General features: G+C 34.6%; 1 protein-coding gene and 1 long non-coding RNA gene across 3 annotated transcripts in view; one reads left to right on the top strand and one right to left on the bottom strand.

Moving 5' to 3' along the window:
- LOC102806421 (QRFP-like peptide receptor) overlaps window positions 1-21,511 on the top strand; it is a 91,550-nt gene that overhangs the window by 25,245 nt on the left and 44,794 nt on the right. The gene's annotated exons all lie outside the window — the stretch shown is intronic.
- On the bottom strand, window positions 10,259-14,525 carry LOC146745791 (uncharacterized). Its single transcript, XR_014929509.1, has 2 exons — window positions 14,265-14,525; window positions 10,259-10,404 (listed from the first exon to the last, which is right to left on the bottom strand). It is a non-coding gene; the product is annotated as an uncharacterized LOC146745791 (long non-coding RNA).

The following is a 21,511-nucleotide window of genomic DNA, read 5'->3' as shown; positions in this document are numbered from 1 at the left end:
TTTCTTCCATCGCCTTGTCCATTTACTCCGACATATGAATCTATGAATTTTGGAGCAGTGGACGTAATTGCAGGAGATAATTGAACGCAATTTCAGAACAAAACCAGTTCTCGTAGCCGTCTCGCTTTTGACGAGATCGCGGGGACTATTTTCATTATAGATTTATTTGGTGTATATCTTGTTGTATGGTACTGCCATTAGGTGTTATTAGTGTAGAAGTTATGTGTTCTAAATCGTCATAGTTAAACTTTGGCACCTTTCAGAAAAATAAAACCACATAACTGTTATTCATATTGTTAATATAATTGTGTTATCAGAACCAGAACAAATGTCCAATTGTCCGAAATTGTAAACTACTCAAAAATGTAATTCAATATTTTATTGAGATTAATTATAGTGCACAAAGTGTCAAATACACCTTTATTAGTATTAGTCTTATGTGTCCGTCATTACCACAGTCAGCTGGCGTACAATTAATAATAAAATAAATGGAATACTTACTCCGTGAGGGCCGCCATCTTGAATACGGCATAACAGTAAGGCCGTCGCCGATTGGCTTCTGGGCTGGAACGACAATGTTGGTATCAAATACCCCAGGAAAGTGTATATGTTCTTCGTGTAATTAGGTGTTCATATGCAAGGGTTTTTTCCACACAACAACGACGAATTCGGATGAGTTTTGTTAGCGGTTGGCCTAATAGTACTCCAACGGATCGTTCGACTGTGAAAGTTTGGTATTTTTTTTCTGATATGTAAGAACCTGAAAAACGAGTTTCTCAACTTGACTCTTATTTAGTTTCATGCCGTATTCAAGATGGCGACCCACAATGTGTAAATATCGCATTTTTTTTATTATCACTTATATACCAGCTGACTCTGGTTATTACATTTTGTCTGCTTTCTTATGGCGAGCATACCGACAGCGTTTCCTTCAGTCCCATAAAGACAGAGCACATACAGGATCAATCATACGAAATCGAATAATCTGTGTAAGCGTTTCTCATTAATGACATGATTTGCTTCGTTGGTCAATACGTATTAACATGATCGTCATGGCGTTTCTCGTTATGTTTCCCCATCAGTCTAATGTATTATACAGGTATAGTTGCTGGTATTTTCACAATAACGGGTCGAGTGGACAAATATCGTATATGTACATATGTAGCAACGCAATAAACAAAAAGTTTCAGTCTATAAACGTATATGTGTGTGAATGAACAGTGATGAAGTAGTGATACAACACTCGGAACTGTTTATTTGATGATGTCTCCATTTTACTCCAGAATGAATGACTGACTTCGGGATATAACGAAAGCGATAGGCGTAAGCGCATTTTCGCATCACGGTAGATAGTTCATACGTGCCGAAACACACCGTTAAGTATTATGCATGCATTAGCCAAAACAATGTGACATTATCCGTGAAACATCGATCTACGTAAACACACAAGGAATCTGGGAGTTGAAAGTGTCATTGCATTTCATTTAATATGAATGCAACTTTGGAATTATTAAATCACGTTCACTTAAGTATTCGGTGTATGACGTGTAGATAAGTACTTATAAGCTTTCCTCGATTTAAATCAGGCCACCCAAGATAGACTAAATGACGAGTCTGCTGATCACAGACCTGCAGTCTTTTCCCGTGCAGTAGATATATACGATAATTTACAACTACATTTAAAAAAATGAACCTATTGGGTCTAAATCCAAGGTAATATTCATAATAACTGTGACGACTGTCCTCGGAACGTTGTTGTAGTTAATGAAGGAAAGTAGATGATTGAATGCAAAAGCACTTAACACAATTATATAATGAAATAATAAGAGACTCTTCTATTCATCCAATGTGAATCATGTCATGCTAGGGGATCTCGTATCCTTCAACAGTTCTTTAATTTCACAGTCTTTCATTTCCATTTCAATAATACGCCATTCGCATTTCTGTCATGCCAGGAGAGTGTTGTATTGCGCGTAATTAACGCCTTAATAATCAAATTCAATCGCCCATTTGGATTGACTTAACGTAGCCTTTGTTATGTACATCGATGATATAATGGAGGGTATGTTGGTAGTTTGCAGTCGCACAGATTTTTTTTTGCGTTTTAAGCTGCATGATACAAAGAGAACAATGACATGTAATTAATGTAATTTAGTTGGTACTCGGAGAAAAAAGAATTGTGAAATACGTCTGTCACCTCTTCGTATCTTGGGTGCATAGCCATATCAATTATATTACATCTTATTCAATATGTGTTCTAAAAAAAGTCCAAATTACCATATCACTACAATAAAACGCTGATTGATTGGTTTTATGTTTTCTCATAGGTAACTCATTTAGTATAAGGTGATTGGTAAATGTATAATCATGTGATCTATTGTATAATATGTATATAATACTCTTTATCGGGAGTAAGCAAATTTTTAGTTAATGAAAATTGGTTTAACGTTCTAAAATATAACTTTCGGCACACCAGAACAATACAGTTTCCAAACATCTAATACATACGACTTTCACCTTCACACCTCTTCACTTGAAATGGAACAATCCCACACCCAGACAACTATACGCCACGTTGCCCACACTTAATGTATGCCACGCACATCTGCCGGAAATTAAAAAAACGTCTTAGCGATACGTTTTTATTCAATCGTTAGCGAATACAGTTTTACAGTTTTGATTTGGGATAGGAATTGGTTTGCCATAACAACGAGAAACGACAGAAATACAGTATACGAGTGACTGGTGTGAAGGTTTCACTTCCTGGATTTCGACTTGACAGGGGAAGTTATTTTGGAATGAAAACACGACTTGTCCATTACAGTATTATATGTAATGAAAAGGTGAAGCATGCAATGTTTAGAGGCGAATACTAAATCATTGCTGTAACGACGGTCAAGGTTGGCTGGATGAAAGTAATTGAGAACTAGCCAAGAAGATATATGTTTTCTTAGTTTTAAATATTTGAGATACAATTTATATACATGTATATAGACATATAAACCATAAAATGTTAATTGTACATATGCGCCGATATATAGTTTAATGTATGATTATATTTTAAAGGAGAGAAGTTGGGTAATACATCCAGACACATAAATCTTTGTCGGTATCAGTAATTCTGTGTAATTATTTGGAATATTGTTTTTTTAAACTATTGAAACTATTCTTCGCAGCTTAAAAAGGCTGTAACTATAAAATACAGTGATGTTCATCATCGCCCTCATGGGGAGAAATGAAGCGAGTTTGTTTGTTTGTTTGTAGTTTCAGTTAATGTGGGTCTAGCTCGTATATACGTTTAATATTTTCACTAATTATGTGTCGATTATTTTTTGCTAATTAGACTTTGTCGGTCTATTCTACAGAATCTGACCAATTCTCCGTCTTGTCTTGTTTTATACACATCCTATTCATCATTAACTGTCTTATTTCACCAAGTTTGGTTAAAATGTTTCGTTAAGCATTTGCAAATACGCAACTACGAAGTAAACTGACCCAAACAATTTGACTCATAACGACGATGTGGAAAAAAAGGTTTTCCAACAAGGTCGATGTTATGAGTTCGCGCGAAATATCCACTCCCAACTACTTACATATGTAGTTGCTAAGCAGATATTGCAATTGTAAGTTGTACAAGGCAAACTCATCGACCTTGTTAGACATCGACCTTATTAGAGTAAATTTCCAATGAAATTACGTCTCCCACAAAGTAACTCAATCAATAACAAAATGTGCAGGATAGTATGAACTTTCTCTCGGTTCCGTGTATACGTGATGCAGTCGGACTCAACTTACCGAACCATATTGACGTGATTAGTACATGTCTCCAAGTTATTTCTCGTTACCATAGTTGCATTTTCCCCTTGCATTTTAAATCGCATCTTAAGATTACACAGAGTAATAACAAAAACTCCCGTAAATCGGGCATATTGATTCTGTATTTCTATTTATTGTGATGCCTGCATATTAACGGGAACAAAGTTGTATAGTTTTATCTACAGTAACACAGTGCGATGTCCCCCCCCTCGTTATTTATCTATATATCTATGCAGGAAAAAAAACATCTGGCAAGAAAGGGTCCATGTATAATATATGATATACGGCAATACTTCAAATATACAACTGAACAATGTATTCATAAGCGCCAGGTGGTAATTGTACCACATACAGCTGTATGATATAAAGAATAACCAAACGAAAAAAAATGGGGTGGAATTTAGAGAAAACAAAAGCGGTTTTGTAAAGTTTAACTAACTAACGCACACACAGACGAGGCATCGTAATATTAATAACATTACCCAGCGTAGATGAATCATCTTTCTTTTTTTTTTCAAATATTTCTCGTCTTTATGCAGGGTAATACATAATATATATCATATAATATTCATATACTAATATACTATTTGGCTGCAGTTGGTGATGAATGTCAAACTATCAAATATTTTAGAATTCCTAAGCAGTTACAATCATATTACTAACCCTGACCTCCATCAAGAGGTTACTGAATATATATTAACCTTTTTCGCGCAGCGCATGCGATTTTCTCAATTTGCTTGCCAGGCGCAACAAGCTTATGGAAATGTCTTAAAAATATTTGATTGTAACCTGCTTTCCCAGCAGTATTATGTTATTGTAAAAACGGAAATCGATTTATGGTGTTATTATACCCAAGAAGGTGGTTGTACAATTGAATAACTAGATCGAATTACCCTGTCCGTATTGCGAGTGCTGGGTGTGTGTTGTTTGCCATTCATTGTGGAATTGATTGTGTCATTGTAATCGTTTCAGTGGGATATATATATATATATATATATATATAACAATTCACTTGGCAATGCTAGTGGCGTTTTTCTTCGGTATGTCATAGTTTGCAAAATAGATAAATGAGACAAGAAATATAAAACAAACTAAAATTATATGACAAGTTCGTTGAATATAAAATTTAGTTTGATAAAAGATGTATCATTTTCAGGTACGTTCGTCAATTTTATTATTTGTTCTCCAGCATGTATTTCACGCCACCCTGATCATATCTACGTAAATAGCTCTTCAGTCAAAACATTGAACTATGAGAGCAAAGGAAACGCGGATACTAGTATGTTACGTCACTAAATGATTGGATATACCCATTATTTATTACATTTTGTACCACGTAATTGTACAACATAAAAACCGTATTAGATATTGATGAATACGTCAGTTATTTATCCGTAGCTTAATTTGTTTTTGCGAGAAAATCGAATGCTGCATAAATTGAATAAAGTCGTTCTTTTGTGTTTATATAATGTACAGGCTGAGTAATAGACCACTGGCCTTGTTTGACAAAGTTCGTAAGAATTGGGATTTCCGTTTTGTAACTCACAAACATGTTAATACTGGTCATTAATGTATAAGTTCAATAACCATGACCGGATGTTTTTTTTGTTTTGTTTTTTTTTTCTTAAGGAAGAGTTCATTATTGGCATGCGAGTCACTAAGCACGTAGAACGAGAAACTAATCGTGGGCAGTGATTCAATTGAAAAGGGTAATTAATCTCATCATGAACTGAACTATGTTGTCATTTGAAGAAATCGTGTTACGCATTTGCTGAAATTAACAATCGTTCTTTTGTCTGATCTCTAAAGTGAGTAGAATCAAACGTATCTCCTCTCTAGGAAACACGGGACTCTAATTCGAGTTTTAGTGCGCCGGAAGTACCTTTGTTCTGATCATCTTATAGCACCGTACGTTATTATTAGAATCTGTATTGGCAGTTAGTAACTAGTTTCACGTGTTTCTTGCGACGTGGGTACATGCCAGATTTACTACAAATCCGATAGTGTATGAAATCCAGTACCCCTTTACCTTAATTTCAATTTTCCAACTCGGCCATGGTAGCTTTGAATGTACCGATGACATACAGATCGTTTTCGTGTTCATCGTTCTCCGAATTGGCATTTTGATTAGCATGATAAAGAATAAACTAGAAAACTAATTTGAATTTTAGTAATGACATAGACTTGTGTCACGGTTGTCTTTTATCTTGCCCTTGACCCCGTAGCATAACGATTCGATTTAAACCAGCATGGTAGTTCATTAGCTTGAGCTGATGGCTTTCTAGATGGTCAAATTTGATTCCACGCTAGTTATATGCATTGGTCATTGTAGTCTCTTACTATCTAACGTTTTTTTACAGTGTGATTTTATTTCTGTATTATTTTAAGTGGCGATCTGGGTTAAATATGTGTGCACGCACTGGCGTAGCGTAGTGTGATGCCGCGGTCGGGCACCGAGACGGCGCACCCGTGTGGTCGATCGATACTCGGGTGATTATTACAATGCTATATTCCACACTACAAATCAGTCACTCGTCCACGAGCAATGTAAATGTAAATTAATATAAATTACAATAGTATTTGACGTTTTAAATAATGCAGATTGAGGGGCCGATGTCATTGAGATTGTAATCGTAGTAACTAAGCATGCATACTGCGTGCATTCTATTTCGTGCCATCATGTTGATGGCTTCGTTGAGGAATGGCCTCGCGACAAAAAGAAAATATCGCCCTCTCCTGCAATAAAACTAAAGAAACATAACAATCGCTTTGCCATAACAAATCATATCATTGTTATATGGACTACATTAGTGAGATACTAGTACTGTTCTCTTCCCTCGATCACATGACCACAACGTAGCAAATAAACATTAATAATAATTACCAAATTATTTTTTTGAAGATTTTAAAGATAAATGGATTACTTGTAATTACTGTATGTCTTTTTAGCTCCGCTGTCGACTTTGTCGAGCGGAGCTTATCATATGAGTGATTGTCCGTCGTCGTCCGTCGTCGTCGTCGTCCGTCGTCGTCGTCCGTCGTCCGTCGTCCGTGTCAATGTTTTACTTTTTCGACTTCTTCTTGAAAACTACAAGCCTAAATGCTTTGATACTTGGTGTATATGTACCTTGGGTAGACCTCTCTTAGGTTTGTTCATTTCATGTTGATATCTTTAATTCTCTAATTTTGGTGAATATTTTTGTAATTTTTGGTAAAAACTATATTTTCGACTTCTTGTTAAAAACCGCAAGTGCAATTGCTTTGATATTACATCTATAGGTACTACATGTGGACCTCTCTCAGATTTGTTAATTTTGTAATGATATCTTTAATTCTTTAATTTTGGTGAATATTTTTGTCATTTTTGGTAAAAAGTGATATTTTCGACTTCTTGTTAAAAACCGCAAGTCCAATTGCTTTGATACTACATATATAGGTACTACATGTGGACCTCTCTCAGATTTGTTCATTTCGTGATGATATCTTCAATTCTCTAATTTTGGTGAATATTTTTGTCATTTTTGGTAAAAACTGATATTTTCGACTTCTTGTTAAAAACCGCAAGTGCAATTGCTTTGATATTACATATATAGGTACTACATGTGGACCTCTCTCAGATTTGTTCATTTTGTAATGATATCTTTAATTCTCTAATTTTGGTGAATATTTTTGTCATTTTTGGTAAAAACTGATATTTTCGACTTCTTGTTAAAAACCGCAAGTGCAATTGCTTTGATATTACATATATAGGTACTACATGTGGACCTCTTTCAGATTTGTTCATTTTGTAATGATATCGTTAATTCTCTAATTTTGGTGAATATTTTTGTCATTTTTTGTAAAAACTGATATTTTCGACTTCTTGTTAAAAACCGCAAGTGCAAATGCTTTGATATTACATATATAGGTACTACATGTGGACCTCTCTCAGATTTGTTTATTTCGTGATGATATCTTCAATTCTCTAATTTTGGTGAATATTTTTGTCATTTTTGGTAAAAAGTGATATTTTTGACTTCTTGTTAAAAACCGCAAGTCCGATTGCTTTGATATTACATATATAGGTACTACATGTGGACCTCTCTCAGATTTGTTCATTTTGTGATGATATCTTCAATTCTCTAATTTTGGTGAATATTTTTGTCATTTTTGGTAAAAACTGATATTTTCGACTTCTTGTTAAAAACCGCAAGTGCAATTGCTTTGATATTACATATATAGGTACTACATGTGGACCTCTTTCAGATTTGTTCATTTTGTAATGATATCGTTAATTCTCTAATTTTGGTGAATATTTTTGTCATTTTTTGTAAAAACTGATATTTTCGACTTCTTGTTAAAAACCGCAAGTGCAAATGCTTTGATATTACATATATAGGTACTACATGTGGACCTCTCTCAGATTTGTTTATTTCGTGATGATATCTTCAATTCTCTAATTTTGGTGAATATTTTTGTCATTTTTGGTAAAAAGTGATATTTTTGACTTCTTGTTAAAAACCGCAAGTCCGATTGCTTTGATATTACATATATAGGTACTACATGTGGACCTCTCTCAGATTTGTTCATTTTGTGATGATATCTTCAATTCTCTAATTTTGGTGAATATTTTTGTAATGTTTGGTAAAAAGTGATATTTTCGACTTCTTGTTGAAAACTGTAAGTCCGATTGCTTTGATATTACACATATAGGTACTACATGTGGACCTCTCTCAGATTTGTTCGTTTTGTGATGATATCTTCAATTCTCTAATTAATTTATTTTGGTGAATATTTTTGTAATTTTTGGTAAAAAGTGATATTTTCGACTTCTTGTTAAAAACTGTAAGTCCGATTGCTTTGATACTATTCATATTGTTCATTTTCTAATGATGTCTTCAGTTCTTTAATTGAAATGTGCATTGCTAACAGCGGAGCTATCTCAGCCGATAGGCTGCTTGTTTTATTTCAAGAAAATTGCTACGCTTCAAGCAGGTGACACGAGCCCAGTGATTTATGCTTTCTTATTAAGCTTTGTTCATTTCATTTTAAAGCTCATATTTATACGCATTTGATTGATGTCTTGGAGTAATAAATCTCTATCACAGCCAGGAAGGTAGCTGACACTGTATAAACTACTGCAAACAGCGTTGCATTCTGATTATTAAAACTGAAATTCATAGATGAAACACAGTTCAGTGTACTAGATTATAGGCTTGCCATGGGGTTAGCACTCATGTTCGCATGTATATATAATCCGTTCTGTAGCTCCACAATTATTATTATTATAGACCTATTGCCGTATTCAATTCAGTTACATTCAAATTCATGGCATAAAATGTATTCTTGTGTAATAAAAACAAACTAAGCTAAAACGATAAGTACCCCCCACATCCCGCCACGGACAAAAACTTCATGCTTAATTACATAGGAAATACAACACTCAACTGCGTCTTTCTAATTATAATTAGCATATCTCAATCATCAGTCAATTAGTATACACTATACTAATTGACAGACTGTGAGATTAATACAACAAGTATGAGTCTTACCGAGTTCTTGCTGTCTCTCGCACTTGCTCCGACATCAGTCACCAAGTAATCGAATTATTAGCACTAATGGAGAGTTTATTGAAAATAATTACTTTTTTTTTTATTCAATCATTTGTTCGAAAGAACTTCGCCGTTTGTCTTCATCCAATATTAAAGTTAGGATGAGCGAATCACTTGTCGACCTTTATGCCGATGGAAGCGCAGATGCAAATCGCGCGACGAGGAAACATTGAACTGTATTCGTAAAAAAATATACATTGACTTTTATCGTGACGAAATCTAGTGATATAAATTGTTAATAGGCAACATGTTTTGGGTTGAATGTTATTAGATCAAAAAATAGATTAATGTGCTGTTCACATTTGATACGCCATTAACAGTACCATATATGCTACTGAATTCATTATTTATTATATGCCATAAAATGAGTATTTTTACGAGTGACATAAAGTATCAAACCCCATTGGACGAGATCACTTGTCTTCCGTTCAATGATGATCGGTTGTTTATCATTTAACCTATCACCCTGACAATGTTTTATATAAATTTCATTTTGCTAATGTCATTGAAGTTGACCAATTAGATACTCTCCGTTTGTTGTAACACATGAACTTTGGCCACAATATATTAGTTATGGGGGACATATTAAAACATGTACACAACATCGTCAACGTCGACTTATGGGCATATGTTCCATGAGCTTATTGGGAATAAATACTAAGACAATTTAGAATTAATTGGCATAATGAGAAGTAATTAGTTCCAATAATGACATTTATGAACGTTGATCATTCAATTTCCGTCGTAAAAAACAAGAGAATAGCATTGTAACACAAAAGAATTGAAAGAAACGCCTGTTTTAACGAACTTTGGGACGCTTATAAAAAAAACGACTACAAGTGTATTGAATATTTTGTTTTTCTTATACTTTAATAATTAATCTGAATTATCTTCCTTCGTATCCCCCTCTTCTATACTTGTCTCCAATGTCCTATTCGGATGTAAACACCATTTGAAAAGAGGATAAATCACCGTAAATCTTCTTACCATTCGGGACCTATTTAGCGGAAATAAACTTTGAAATTAAATCCCCGATGATGGGACTTGACATTATGTTCACTACTAAATGAGAAATCCCAATTGGGGACTAAAATGTTTTTGATATAAGATAAAGACGCAGAGCTTAAAAGCTAGTTATAGATGAAAGTGAAATACAAGTGACTGACCAGTGATGCAGAGCTTAAAAGATAGTTATAGATGAAAGTGAAATACAAGTGACTGTCGAGCTCACTTGACAATCCACTTTTACGACGACCATTATTACGAAGGCCACATATGTGGATACTAGCAAGAGCTTATAATTAATGTCAACAAAAGGTAAAAGAAAAATATGTATAATATTATAACACGTCATAACAACAAGAAAAAGTCATTTCTTTTTATTTTGCCATAGACTACCGAGAAACAAGGACAACCGCCAAACGTAGACTCTGGAGTGGGGGTACAATTAGAAAACACATTGTATATTATTGTGAACTGTCACACGGCATTCAGCTCAACACTCTTCTCCTTGTTTGTGTAGTGAAATACACAATTTAACTTAAAACGAAATATCAATATTTTCAATGTCAATATATAATGTAGGAGAACTATTGGGTTCATGGGAATGAACATACGATCTATGGTCACAACAGTCACGTGGCCAAGAGTAATACAACAGTGTTATATAAATCATTGTACAAAACACACAAACCCAGGAGAATATACTATCATAGAAATTATTAATTAAACTGAAACATTTGTATCTCCGAGGCATTGACAAATACAACAACGAGATCACTTAGGTAAAAACGACAGCACTCGACTGTGCGTGAAATCTACACCATGAACCGAAGCATGCGTGATTGTGAATCTATTTCAGCCGTTATGCAATTTGTTCATGTCGGGTTCATTCTAGGTTATCACTAATTGGATTGGTGGGGGTATAATTTTCAGAGATTTTCTGTAGTTATTAAGTGAGACACCTCATGTTATGCTTCCAGCTTGTAGGTTCATCATACGCCACACTAACCGTCCTAAAGAACACGGCCAACGTGTAATGAACGCGAGAGCCTTTAGTGAATCGAAGAGCATGCGCAATACAAATCTCTTATGTCACGTAAAGAAATATACCAATATATAATTCTTGAATCGTTAATTTTGGAGTATAATTGAAAGACAATTACACGAAGTTAATTTAATTTACATTCATTGTTGTTGAAAAGAAACACATATTTTCAAAGCTTTCAGTGAATAATTCTACCCAATCATTTTCAAATTCATTCTTGACAAGGCCCCCTGATCCCCTTTAGCGGTTCATAAAATCCATAAATCTACTTCTACTACTAAATATACAATTCACCATGTTTCGACATTTATTGATCATATGAAAGAATCATTAATATTTATTTAGATAAGCTAAGGGGTCTTATGGCACTCTAATGGGGTGGGCGCAACTCTCTCACAATTTTATTTGGTTCTCAATTAAGAAAATGTTATTATGTGACTTAATTATTCACGAGTATACATCCATAAGTACAATTTGGCATTTTTTGAGGTCTGTATAATGTGTATTGAATAACAATTTGAAAGTTAGAGTAAAGATACACTTTCGGATAAAACACGTAGTTTTACCAGAACAATTCCAAACTGGGGTAAACGTACTATTGCGTGTTGTATGCTCCGCTGATCTGACATATTTTACAGCATAGACGAATGTCATTTAGTTTCACGCACACATAAATCACAATTTTAATAAAAAAAAGATTCCAGTCTTAATATTAACTGGGGCTCTAATTCAAATTGCCATTTTTTTCATTTCCATGATGTTTAACCTAATGAAGCGAAACGTGTATTTTATGTGCCTAATCATATGCATGTATGCGCATTGCTGTAAAAGTAAGCTTTGAATTTTATAGTTCATTAGATACTAAATATCAGTGAATTAACACTACATGAAATGCTGCTTATAATTTGTTAAAGTTCTGTTTTTAGAAGAACAATAATTAAATTGGCTATATTCAGTAATTAATAATATTAATTTACTAATTTTCGATTTATGGAAGCAATTATCGTTTCATAAATCGTCAAATAAGTATACTAAACAGGAATCCCTTCGGAATACAATTTTACATATTTATAAACTTGTAATTACTGTGTTTGTATTCCACCCACATAAAGAGACTCAATTAACTGTTGGATCATTTGTCATCAAATGACTTTGATATAGGCTGAATGCTAGGAATAAAATCCGATGAGGTAATGTGTTGAACAGTGTGCATCTTATATTACATGAGTTTGTATAATGCATAACATCTAGATGATCCACTTTAATTGACACTAACGAATATTATTAATGAGACTCATTTTGAACATAGATGCATTTTCATGATCGCTCAGAGCTCTAAAATTAAGCTTCAGCTTTTTGGTTTATATTTAAATAATGTTGGCAACACCATTAGCATAATAAACTAATGATATACATAATTAAAATGATTAAAAAATCTTGTTTTTGACTCCTTCAGTTGGCAAGTGAGTTTCAAATTTACCTATGTCAAATTTCATACTATATAGGTTGTTTTGTTTTTGTTTGTTTTTACAAATAAAATTTTATTTTCTAATAATGTTCACATAACAGTAAAAACGTCACAGACACGACATACAAAAAATTACAAAAAAGGTTGTTTGTTGTTCACCAAAAGAGCATCCGGGTATTTGCTATATATTGTGCTATCTTCTCACGCAATTATGCCAGAAGTGTTAAATACTTTAGTAGACTTGATTACGCGGCTAGCATCCTGTGTGAAAATTGGCTACAAGACGAGAAAACACACTATAAACAATCAAACAGACGTATATTTGTAGATAGACTGTTTTATGTACCCTGGTAAACTGCAAACTCAGTTCAACGTTTACAGTCTTTTATAATAACATTACTATAACTCTCACATGAATAGACATGTTACTGTTTTGGAAAATTTGATTTACAGTATTGAAATTATGCAGAGCGTATATAATAACGCATTTTTACGCTTTTCGCGATCACTTGAGTATATTTTTAATATTTGAACATTACAAGACATTCGACATTGTGAAATTCTTTTGTTTTTTGGGAAAAAAACCCTGATTTTGACAAGATAATAAATAAATAAATTTATATTAAAAATAATTCATAACAGAATGTATCCCCTATTCTATCATAAATAATTGTCATAATTACCAATTACACATGAATATTACAGAAAAAAAAAGACAATTTGCTATATTCTCTATATTTTTGCCTTTTATGTGTCTTGTATTATGACTGAAAGAAGCTGAATGAAATTATAAACTATGTAGTGTGTTCAACAACTCATGTATGAACAATAACTTTAATAAAATTTCTTTTCTGCATAAAAACGAAAGAATTTCGCAATGTCGAAAACGGAAAGTATTTATTGCAGTGTTTTTTTTATTATCACTACATGCAAAATTCAAAAAACATTTGTTATGCTGCTAATGCCTGCGGAGCAGTCCACCTGTCTTTTTAAATAAATTAGTAATTCTAGACGCCGATTCGTAAACTACCTCTCGTTTATAGTTGTTTATTAATAATACCTTACTAATAGATAAGCCTGAGTATAGCGTGACGCCGATGTATTCGTTATTATTTTCATATTCATTCTGTTCGTGCCGACTACTGAATCGTATGTGGAATCTGTCAAACATGGAATACAGTATGCTTTCCTGATTGTGATAAATATACAATGCGTACCACAAGTAAACCATAATGCTCCTCGCATCACATGGGACCGTCTGATAGACGGATACCCCAGGGTCCCTGAATCTGTATTCGTCTGATGACACTCATGTATTACATAAAGTATATACAATACATACCCATGTGAGCTCTCGTGCTTTCAATCTTGATATAATGGATCGATAATATAAGTATAAGCGTCCATTACATTTACTTCACTCGGCAGAGAAGTAAATAACCTCTGCTAAATATGCAATAGTAATCGCGTCCTCCTGTCTTTTAAAATATGCGACCGACGCGGGGGCACTGTATTCGAACCGACCCCTTGCACATTGTTTGTTTATCCGTCTAACATTATACCATGTATTACGATTGAACTAATCGCACTGGCACGACGTTTACCGTATGCTGTGTTTTCCTAGAAATATAACCCAATACCGTGGATTGATTCAACATAGCTATTCAGTTTTGCATTTCTTCGTGAATAGATTGATCTTACCAATCTGACATTGTATACTAGATGAGAGTGCGAGGTATTGATGCCGCTCAAATATTCTTAGTGCAGGCACGTTTGGAATGTTCGCAAGCAAATAAACTTACGTAATTTAATAAATCAGTTTTCTCGAACCACGATATAGCTCTAACAGAGAAATAAATTAATTCACGAGTACGTCGTTCCGCCTTCAGTCAATTGTGCGGTATTGAAAGTACAAATTCTAAAACGGGAACTATAAACGGCTATTGTAATGACACGATTGTATTTATGTCGACAGTAAACAAATCAAAGTCGTCACAAAGTAATGAGATGAAATTCAAATTCTTCAGATGAAATTTTTAATATAACAATATCATGTTGGGCGAAGTATAGTCAGAAGCGAAAACGACAATGTCAGGTCAGAGAAGGGCTTATACATATAATGTACTTTGATATGGGAACCCATAACTACAGTGGGTTATTCCGCAATAAATACAGACGCCCTCCCTCAATGAGCCACACACAGTTCCCAATCGTACGGCTCGAAATAGCGATCAATGAACGCAGAATCATAGTGACACAGTGACGACCATTAATATCAGTTATTATTGGGGCGATAGTTGTTTCATGTACCGTAACGTGTATTATACTTTTTCCATGTTACTTTCTAACTTGATATGCTATCCCACACTGCTTTGCACTCTTGAAGCGTATTATTCCTCTCATGCAATACATTCTACTGGGTGAGCTTGTTCAATGCCGTAATATAAACGTATGTTTTCAGTCAACACTTAAAATACTCGGCTAATTATAGTAACTTTATGCTGTTCTGCCGAAACAATTTTTGAAATTTTGATCAAATATTCACGAGTTATAATCACATCTCAAAATCTCGTCTCAGTACATATAGTGATATAATAATATGCAGATATAAGTTATAGTTGTCATGGATGATTAAGCAGTGATGAATACTATTTAATTTCTTTATGAAATAAAATACAATAATTCTGATAGAAATTGTTCACATATTGCCATGCTTTGCATTTTTCCAGATTGTTTTATTTTTTTCTAGGGAAAAAAGGTGAAAAGTTTATTTTGGACAAAAAATGATATATATATATATATATATATTGCTCATGTTCATTGTGTATAATGTCCGCGAAAGACCTCGCGGATGTATAGATAAGATACAGAAATACAGTAGTTAAAATCTGATATAAGTGTCCCTTGAACTGTAGTAAGCGGTAAAATGCTTGCTACTAACCAACGGCAGTCGATAACTATCTGTGATCTTCACTTCTAATGTCCAAGGTACTTTGATCATAGTGATTGTCTCCAATGACAACTCGGGACATAACGTCATCATCCTTAATCATTGTCGGTAACCGTAATCTCAATCTGCTGAATGATGTCGTCAGATTCGTATAAACGGAGGGATAATCTATGTCTGATGGAGTTGTACTAGTTGCTGGAAGGTCACGTCACACGTCACGATCAAACACCTCAATAAGCTCTGTTTGTCGCCGTTGCGATCGTTCATCCGCATCTGAGACCGACAATTCACCAAACCTGGATTTAGGATAATCCCATCGGGAAACTTTCGTGTAACACTTAACACCAACAACCAACCTGTCTTTTTTTGCGGTGTTTATAGATTCTTTAAAATGTCAATTCGTTCGTAATATAACGTAATATAGTTAAAACATCGAATGGATAATAGTATGTCTAATTTGAGTTTGTGATGTGACAGTAAAACAAATGTGCACGTTAAGGATTCCCAACAGATTGTATACGTAATTAGGTACAGAATGACTTATATCAAAACGCGAAACAATCGTATAACATATCACGCTCCCCATAATTGACTTTTAGAATAATTATGCATAGTGAGCAACGAGATATATTATTACTGAATAAGTTTATGAAATGAGAACGGGGGAAAAACCTGTGTTACTTTGTTCGGTGAAATGTTCGCCTCGTTTGTCGCAGTCTGCATTAAGGCTGAACATATATGCATGTAATTTGACCTTTGTTCTTCTAGTTGGATTTAATACTCATTCACAAACCAGCCGTAAATCATCATGTAACGGGTCACACGCATTACACACAGTCTCGTAATAACTCACGTACCATAAATTGTGAAAATAGTATTATGGAGTAGACCCCGGGACGACAGCAACGCAGGACATTTCCAATTGAAAGTGTCTCGTAATTCGACGATACTATTACCTCACTATTGATTGCTAATCAGATGCTAATATGATGGACAATATTTCTCAGCTATCAACACATTTTGTGAAGCATATTCAATAATACGGTGTTTTGACACTAAATTATTTTCCTCGTCCATCAATACATTTAAAAAAACAGCCTACTTATTCGCAATGGAATTTCGAATGAAAGCGTAGCATTGCATTTCACATGACCCTGGGTAACCCGGTCACCGACGTGATATATATATATATATATCATTCACGTTGAATAACGTATGGAATAAACACGACGACATGCATTTCAATCCAATCTTATTTGGCACATTGAAATGCTATACTTAAACGTGGATAATGGGTCGTAAATGGTTGTGACTTTTGACAAAACATCAATGCTGCTGCTGCTATACGCATTGTGTATTCATATTCATTTCGTATGGCGCCTGTGCGGTAATCACTGCGAAACATCTAACAGTTGTTAACATAAAAATTTACTGTGTCCTGCGTCTTTTGATACAGTCTCATTCCAACAATTATCTAGCTGCAGTAGACCATGATAAAAGTGGCAAATGCGTACGGCATTATTCAGCCACATATGAAACGGATGTTTCCAGCTCAAACTCTCGCGAGACAGAAGTACACAAGAAAAATCTACTGATATACTCATATTACACTTAAATAAGTCACTGAAAAAAAACAGCTTTTCGAAAAGACTTGACAAATACAATGCCGATTCACAAAGTAGTTGTTGTCGTCGTATTAACTGTGTCTTGGTAACATGTAATTATACTATGATAGTCGTTCTGACATTGATACCATATCCTATTACCCAGCCAAAGTAGAGCGATTAATAAATAAACATTTCAAGTCAAAAAACACGAAGCAATATACAGCGAACAAACACAAGATAGGATAATACGTAATAGCATCTGAATAGAACGGGGTTTGGGGTCCATATCTCAAGGCGCACAATCAAGAAATGATGATTCGACAAGTTAAACTAATCATAAGTTTGGAATTACGTTTTTGTTTAATGTCAAACATTTACTTTAAAGTAGCGCCATCTTTAGAACTTATTGCATAGTTCGGTATACTTAAGTACTTTCACGACTGATAATAAGTGTTTTGAAAAATGTAATTACTGATGTATTTGTAGAGGAGATGCTCAAAGTATTTAATGATGTGTGTGCGCATGCTCGTGTCATGAGGGAACAGAATAAGTTCTCCAGTGAGTTCATAACGCTGCCAGCTAAGGGTGGCATAGTGATTGCTGGCGTTCACCACATCGACGCTTCAAAGTACAACAAGACTTTTGGGCAAAATTGCGCTTGTCTCAAACCACGTACTTGTTTTCATACCGAATATCAACGGCGGCGTATTATTCAGTTCGTTATGTAGTATGATGATATTAAAATGAATATTGCTTGCGCAAATACATTTGACACGCTGTGACGCAATCCTGGGAACACGCTGTGAATATGTCCCCGTTTGTGGTACTTGTGAAAACGGGTTGAACACCTCACAGAAATACGTAAGAATCACCGAATATAAAATGAGTCAGTCGCAATAGAGTGTTACCTATATTTAATTAAGTAGTACGGTTTTGTTTATATTTAAATAACAACATATTTTCGTGAGGGTAATATCACGATTTGCTGCCTGCCATAGGGAAGGTGGTCATTGATGGTGCCAGAGCCGAAGAATGCCCCAAATAAATAATACAGAATACCCCAAACATCAAAACAGAGTATCTTAATTAATATCTATAGTGGCACGTTCGCTGTCTATTTTGGGTAGCTAAAGTTTCTTCAAAACCTTTAATGCAACTCGGAAAGCAACAGCGACCGTGCAGCACCAGTGCAGCGAACGACAATTTGTTATGCGCAGTATCGTTGTGCAGTAGTTTGAATGACAATACATTGTTCAATGCTGTATTCGAAAAATCTCCGACAACACTAAACGTCTTATGTCAAATCAATTTAATAATTTTTTTTATTAAGATGAGAATACTGACAGTGAGATTTGCGATCATGCAACCTCCGAGACTCGCGCTGTAGGACGTCACCTGTTTACGCGACCCGTCAACTATTTGGCGTATTTTCAAAAATCGACATGTAAGCCACATGCCACTACTCGCAATCACCTATGCCTTGGGGTGTAGGCGCTGGAAATGCCTTTTGATTTTTTTTGAATTAGCGAAACCGGTGAGTTATTTCTTCAAAGACAGTGGGTTACTTAAACAACTAGCCACGGGTGACAAAACTAATGATGCGTCGAGCCGTAGAAATCCGGTTATTTCATATGTGTTGTGACAAGATAAAGTTACGGATTTCTTCTCATGTGGTTCCTGTGAACCCTAAAATAGACAATATTTTTGAAATGCCCCGGGAATATATGTTATTCGTGGAATCGTTACGAGTGTTCAGTTACCAATTATACAGTGGAGACTATTAAGAAATATTTATTAAGCTGTTCAAAACCGGCGACTCAAACTTAGAGTACAACATTAAGTGTTATTCTTTAAATGTCTGAATGTTATAAAAATAATCGCGAGATTGTATACCATTATAATCGTCGTATCCAGCAATCATTGTCATACCTTATCAGTCTATCCATCAACGTGTTATTCAAGTTACAAAACTGAGTAGATATTTTATTCAATTATATGCTAATTAGTATATGTATTCTAAACTTGTATTTTATTAATATTTCATCCATGCGAAGGCATTGTACATTTGTCTACAGTAAGCACTTGGCCGAGGAGGAGATAATTTAGCTTAATTTAACTGAGAACCAGCTGGCGATTAACCATTACCTAGACTCCCGGGACGGATGTGATTCATTATTATGCACTTATTAAACTGACCTAGAATTGTCTGCTCAGTTACTCGGTCATGCAGTAAATTGTTAATGCAATCACAAATTAAAATTCCCTCGATTCCGCCGGCGTTGTCTCTCGGCGAATGTGAATAATTATGTAAGTATGTTAGATTATCTGATATTCACAGGTCAATGGCAAGGACAGTGACACAAAGTAAATGATAAGAGATCTGATTAAACACAAGTCATTGTCATCTGACGAATCTCAAATGCTTGCGTACATGCCAGCAAATCCGTAGACTTTTTACGAATGGTATTATACAGTGACCGTCATATTTACGTCTCTAGTGTGAACGCAAGGTCATGTTATCTCTTTTTATCTTTACCGGGCGCAACTTATGCGGACATGTTTATTTCTAGTGTGAATGCAGTAGTCGTCACCATTTACGAAATAAACATGTCTTAATGTTTTAACAAATTGTGATAAAGATCAGAACCTGGTTGAAAAAAATGATCATTTGGGGAAAAATTATATTGAATTTAGAAAAATACATACAAATGTGTAAATTTCTGCACCAAGATATTGACTGAGGAATCTCGGCTCTCAATGTTTAACTTTCAAACTACTAGCCTAAAATCAAATTCCACTGTTTCTTTACTCTACAATAATGTAGGTAATTATAGAAAGGTGGGTTCGAATTCCTTCTGGTCCATAGTATCAATAGTAGTACAAATGAGAAAGACTGGGGTTTGGTTTGAGTATTTGTTTTGCGGTGTACAGATAAATAAATATATGGTAATATATAACATACATTATTAGAATATGTTTTAAAACTTAAAATGATTTTCTTTTAAATAGAAATTTTAATTATGATTTGAAATAGCTTTATTTTTGAAGTCGCAATAATTGTTTTTTTTTTTTCATTATATAAATATTTACCAGGTGTATTTCCTTATATTGGTACATTTGGGTCTAGGTATATTTAAAAAGTGATGTTCATCGCGATGCGTCGTGTTGCATATGGGCTCCAAAGCCCATATTCAACGCGTGCAACGGGAATTTCGAACACGTCCCACTTCCACCACTCGTCAAAGCGAATTAAATTCCAACGTGTTTAAGAATTGCATGTGGTACATGTTTTAATGTTTATTTTCCTGTTTCATAGTGTCTTCCTGGTTGTGGTTGCAAAGTGTGTGGGCTGGTGTTAGATATTGCAGTCTAACATCATTTCAGTATTTCTTAGGGTTTCCCTGGTGTAATGTCAGGATAATTCCAGATTGATTCGGAATGCATATGCATTCCCGATAGTCATTCTATTTCCGTTGGTATGGCTTCAACATTTTGAGGAATGATTCCCGTGGGCTCTATAAGAATGTACCCTTCCAGTGAAGGCAGCACAAAATTGTATAATTAACATTGTTCTTCAGAAACTATGCCACCCCTGACATACTTTAAGTCAAAGATCCTAACACTTGTTTTCAATAATAATCCAACCTCGACGTAACCTAGTGAAATTGACACAGAAGAACACGAAGCGTGTACTCCAGTTTCTGTACGTGTAGGTATGTACGTGTGAACAATCGTAGATCATGAATATGTACAATGCTTTCATTATTATCATAGCAATCTTACGAATCATTCTCTTTTCTGAATTGCATTCCCGGACAGATTCGAGAGTAGGGCCATTTGCATCTAATTTTGAAAATATATTTTCGTGACAAAGTGGAGTTTCTGTCCAGCAAAACATGCAAACACACGCCGTTTGCATGTATTCAGGTTTTGACTCGGAAGTTTCGAATGTCACCTGAACGCGGTATAATCGAATAGACGAGCTAATAGATTCCAGATTTTGAGAATTCAAACAATTTCTGGGAGGTCAAT

This window comes from Saccoglossus kowalevskii, chromosome 5, assembly GCF_978046115.1.
Source record: "Saccoglossus kowalevskii chromosome 5, keSacKowa6.1, whole genome shotgun sequence".
In the NCBI taxonomy this organism is placed as follows: Eukaryota; Metazoa; Hemichordata; class Enteropneusta; family Harrimaniidae; genus Saccoglossus; species Saccoglossus kowalevskii.
This window is presented reverse-complemented; position numbering and strand designations above follow the sequence as displayed.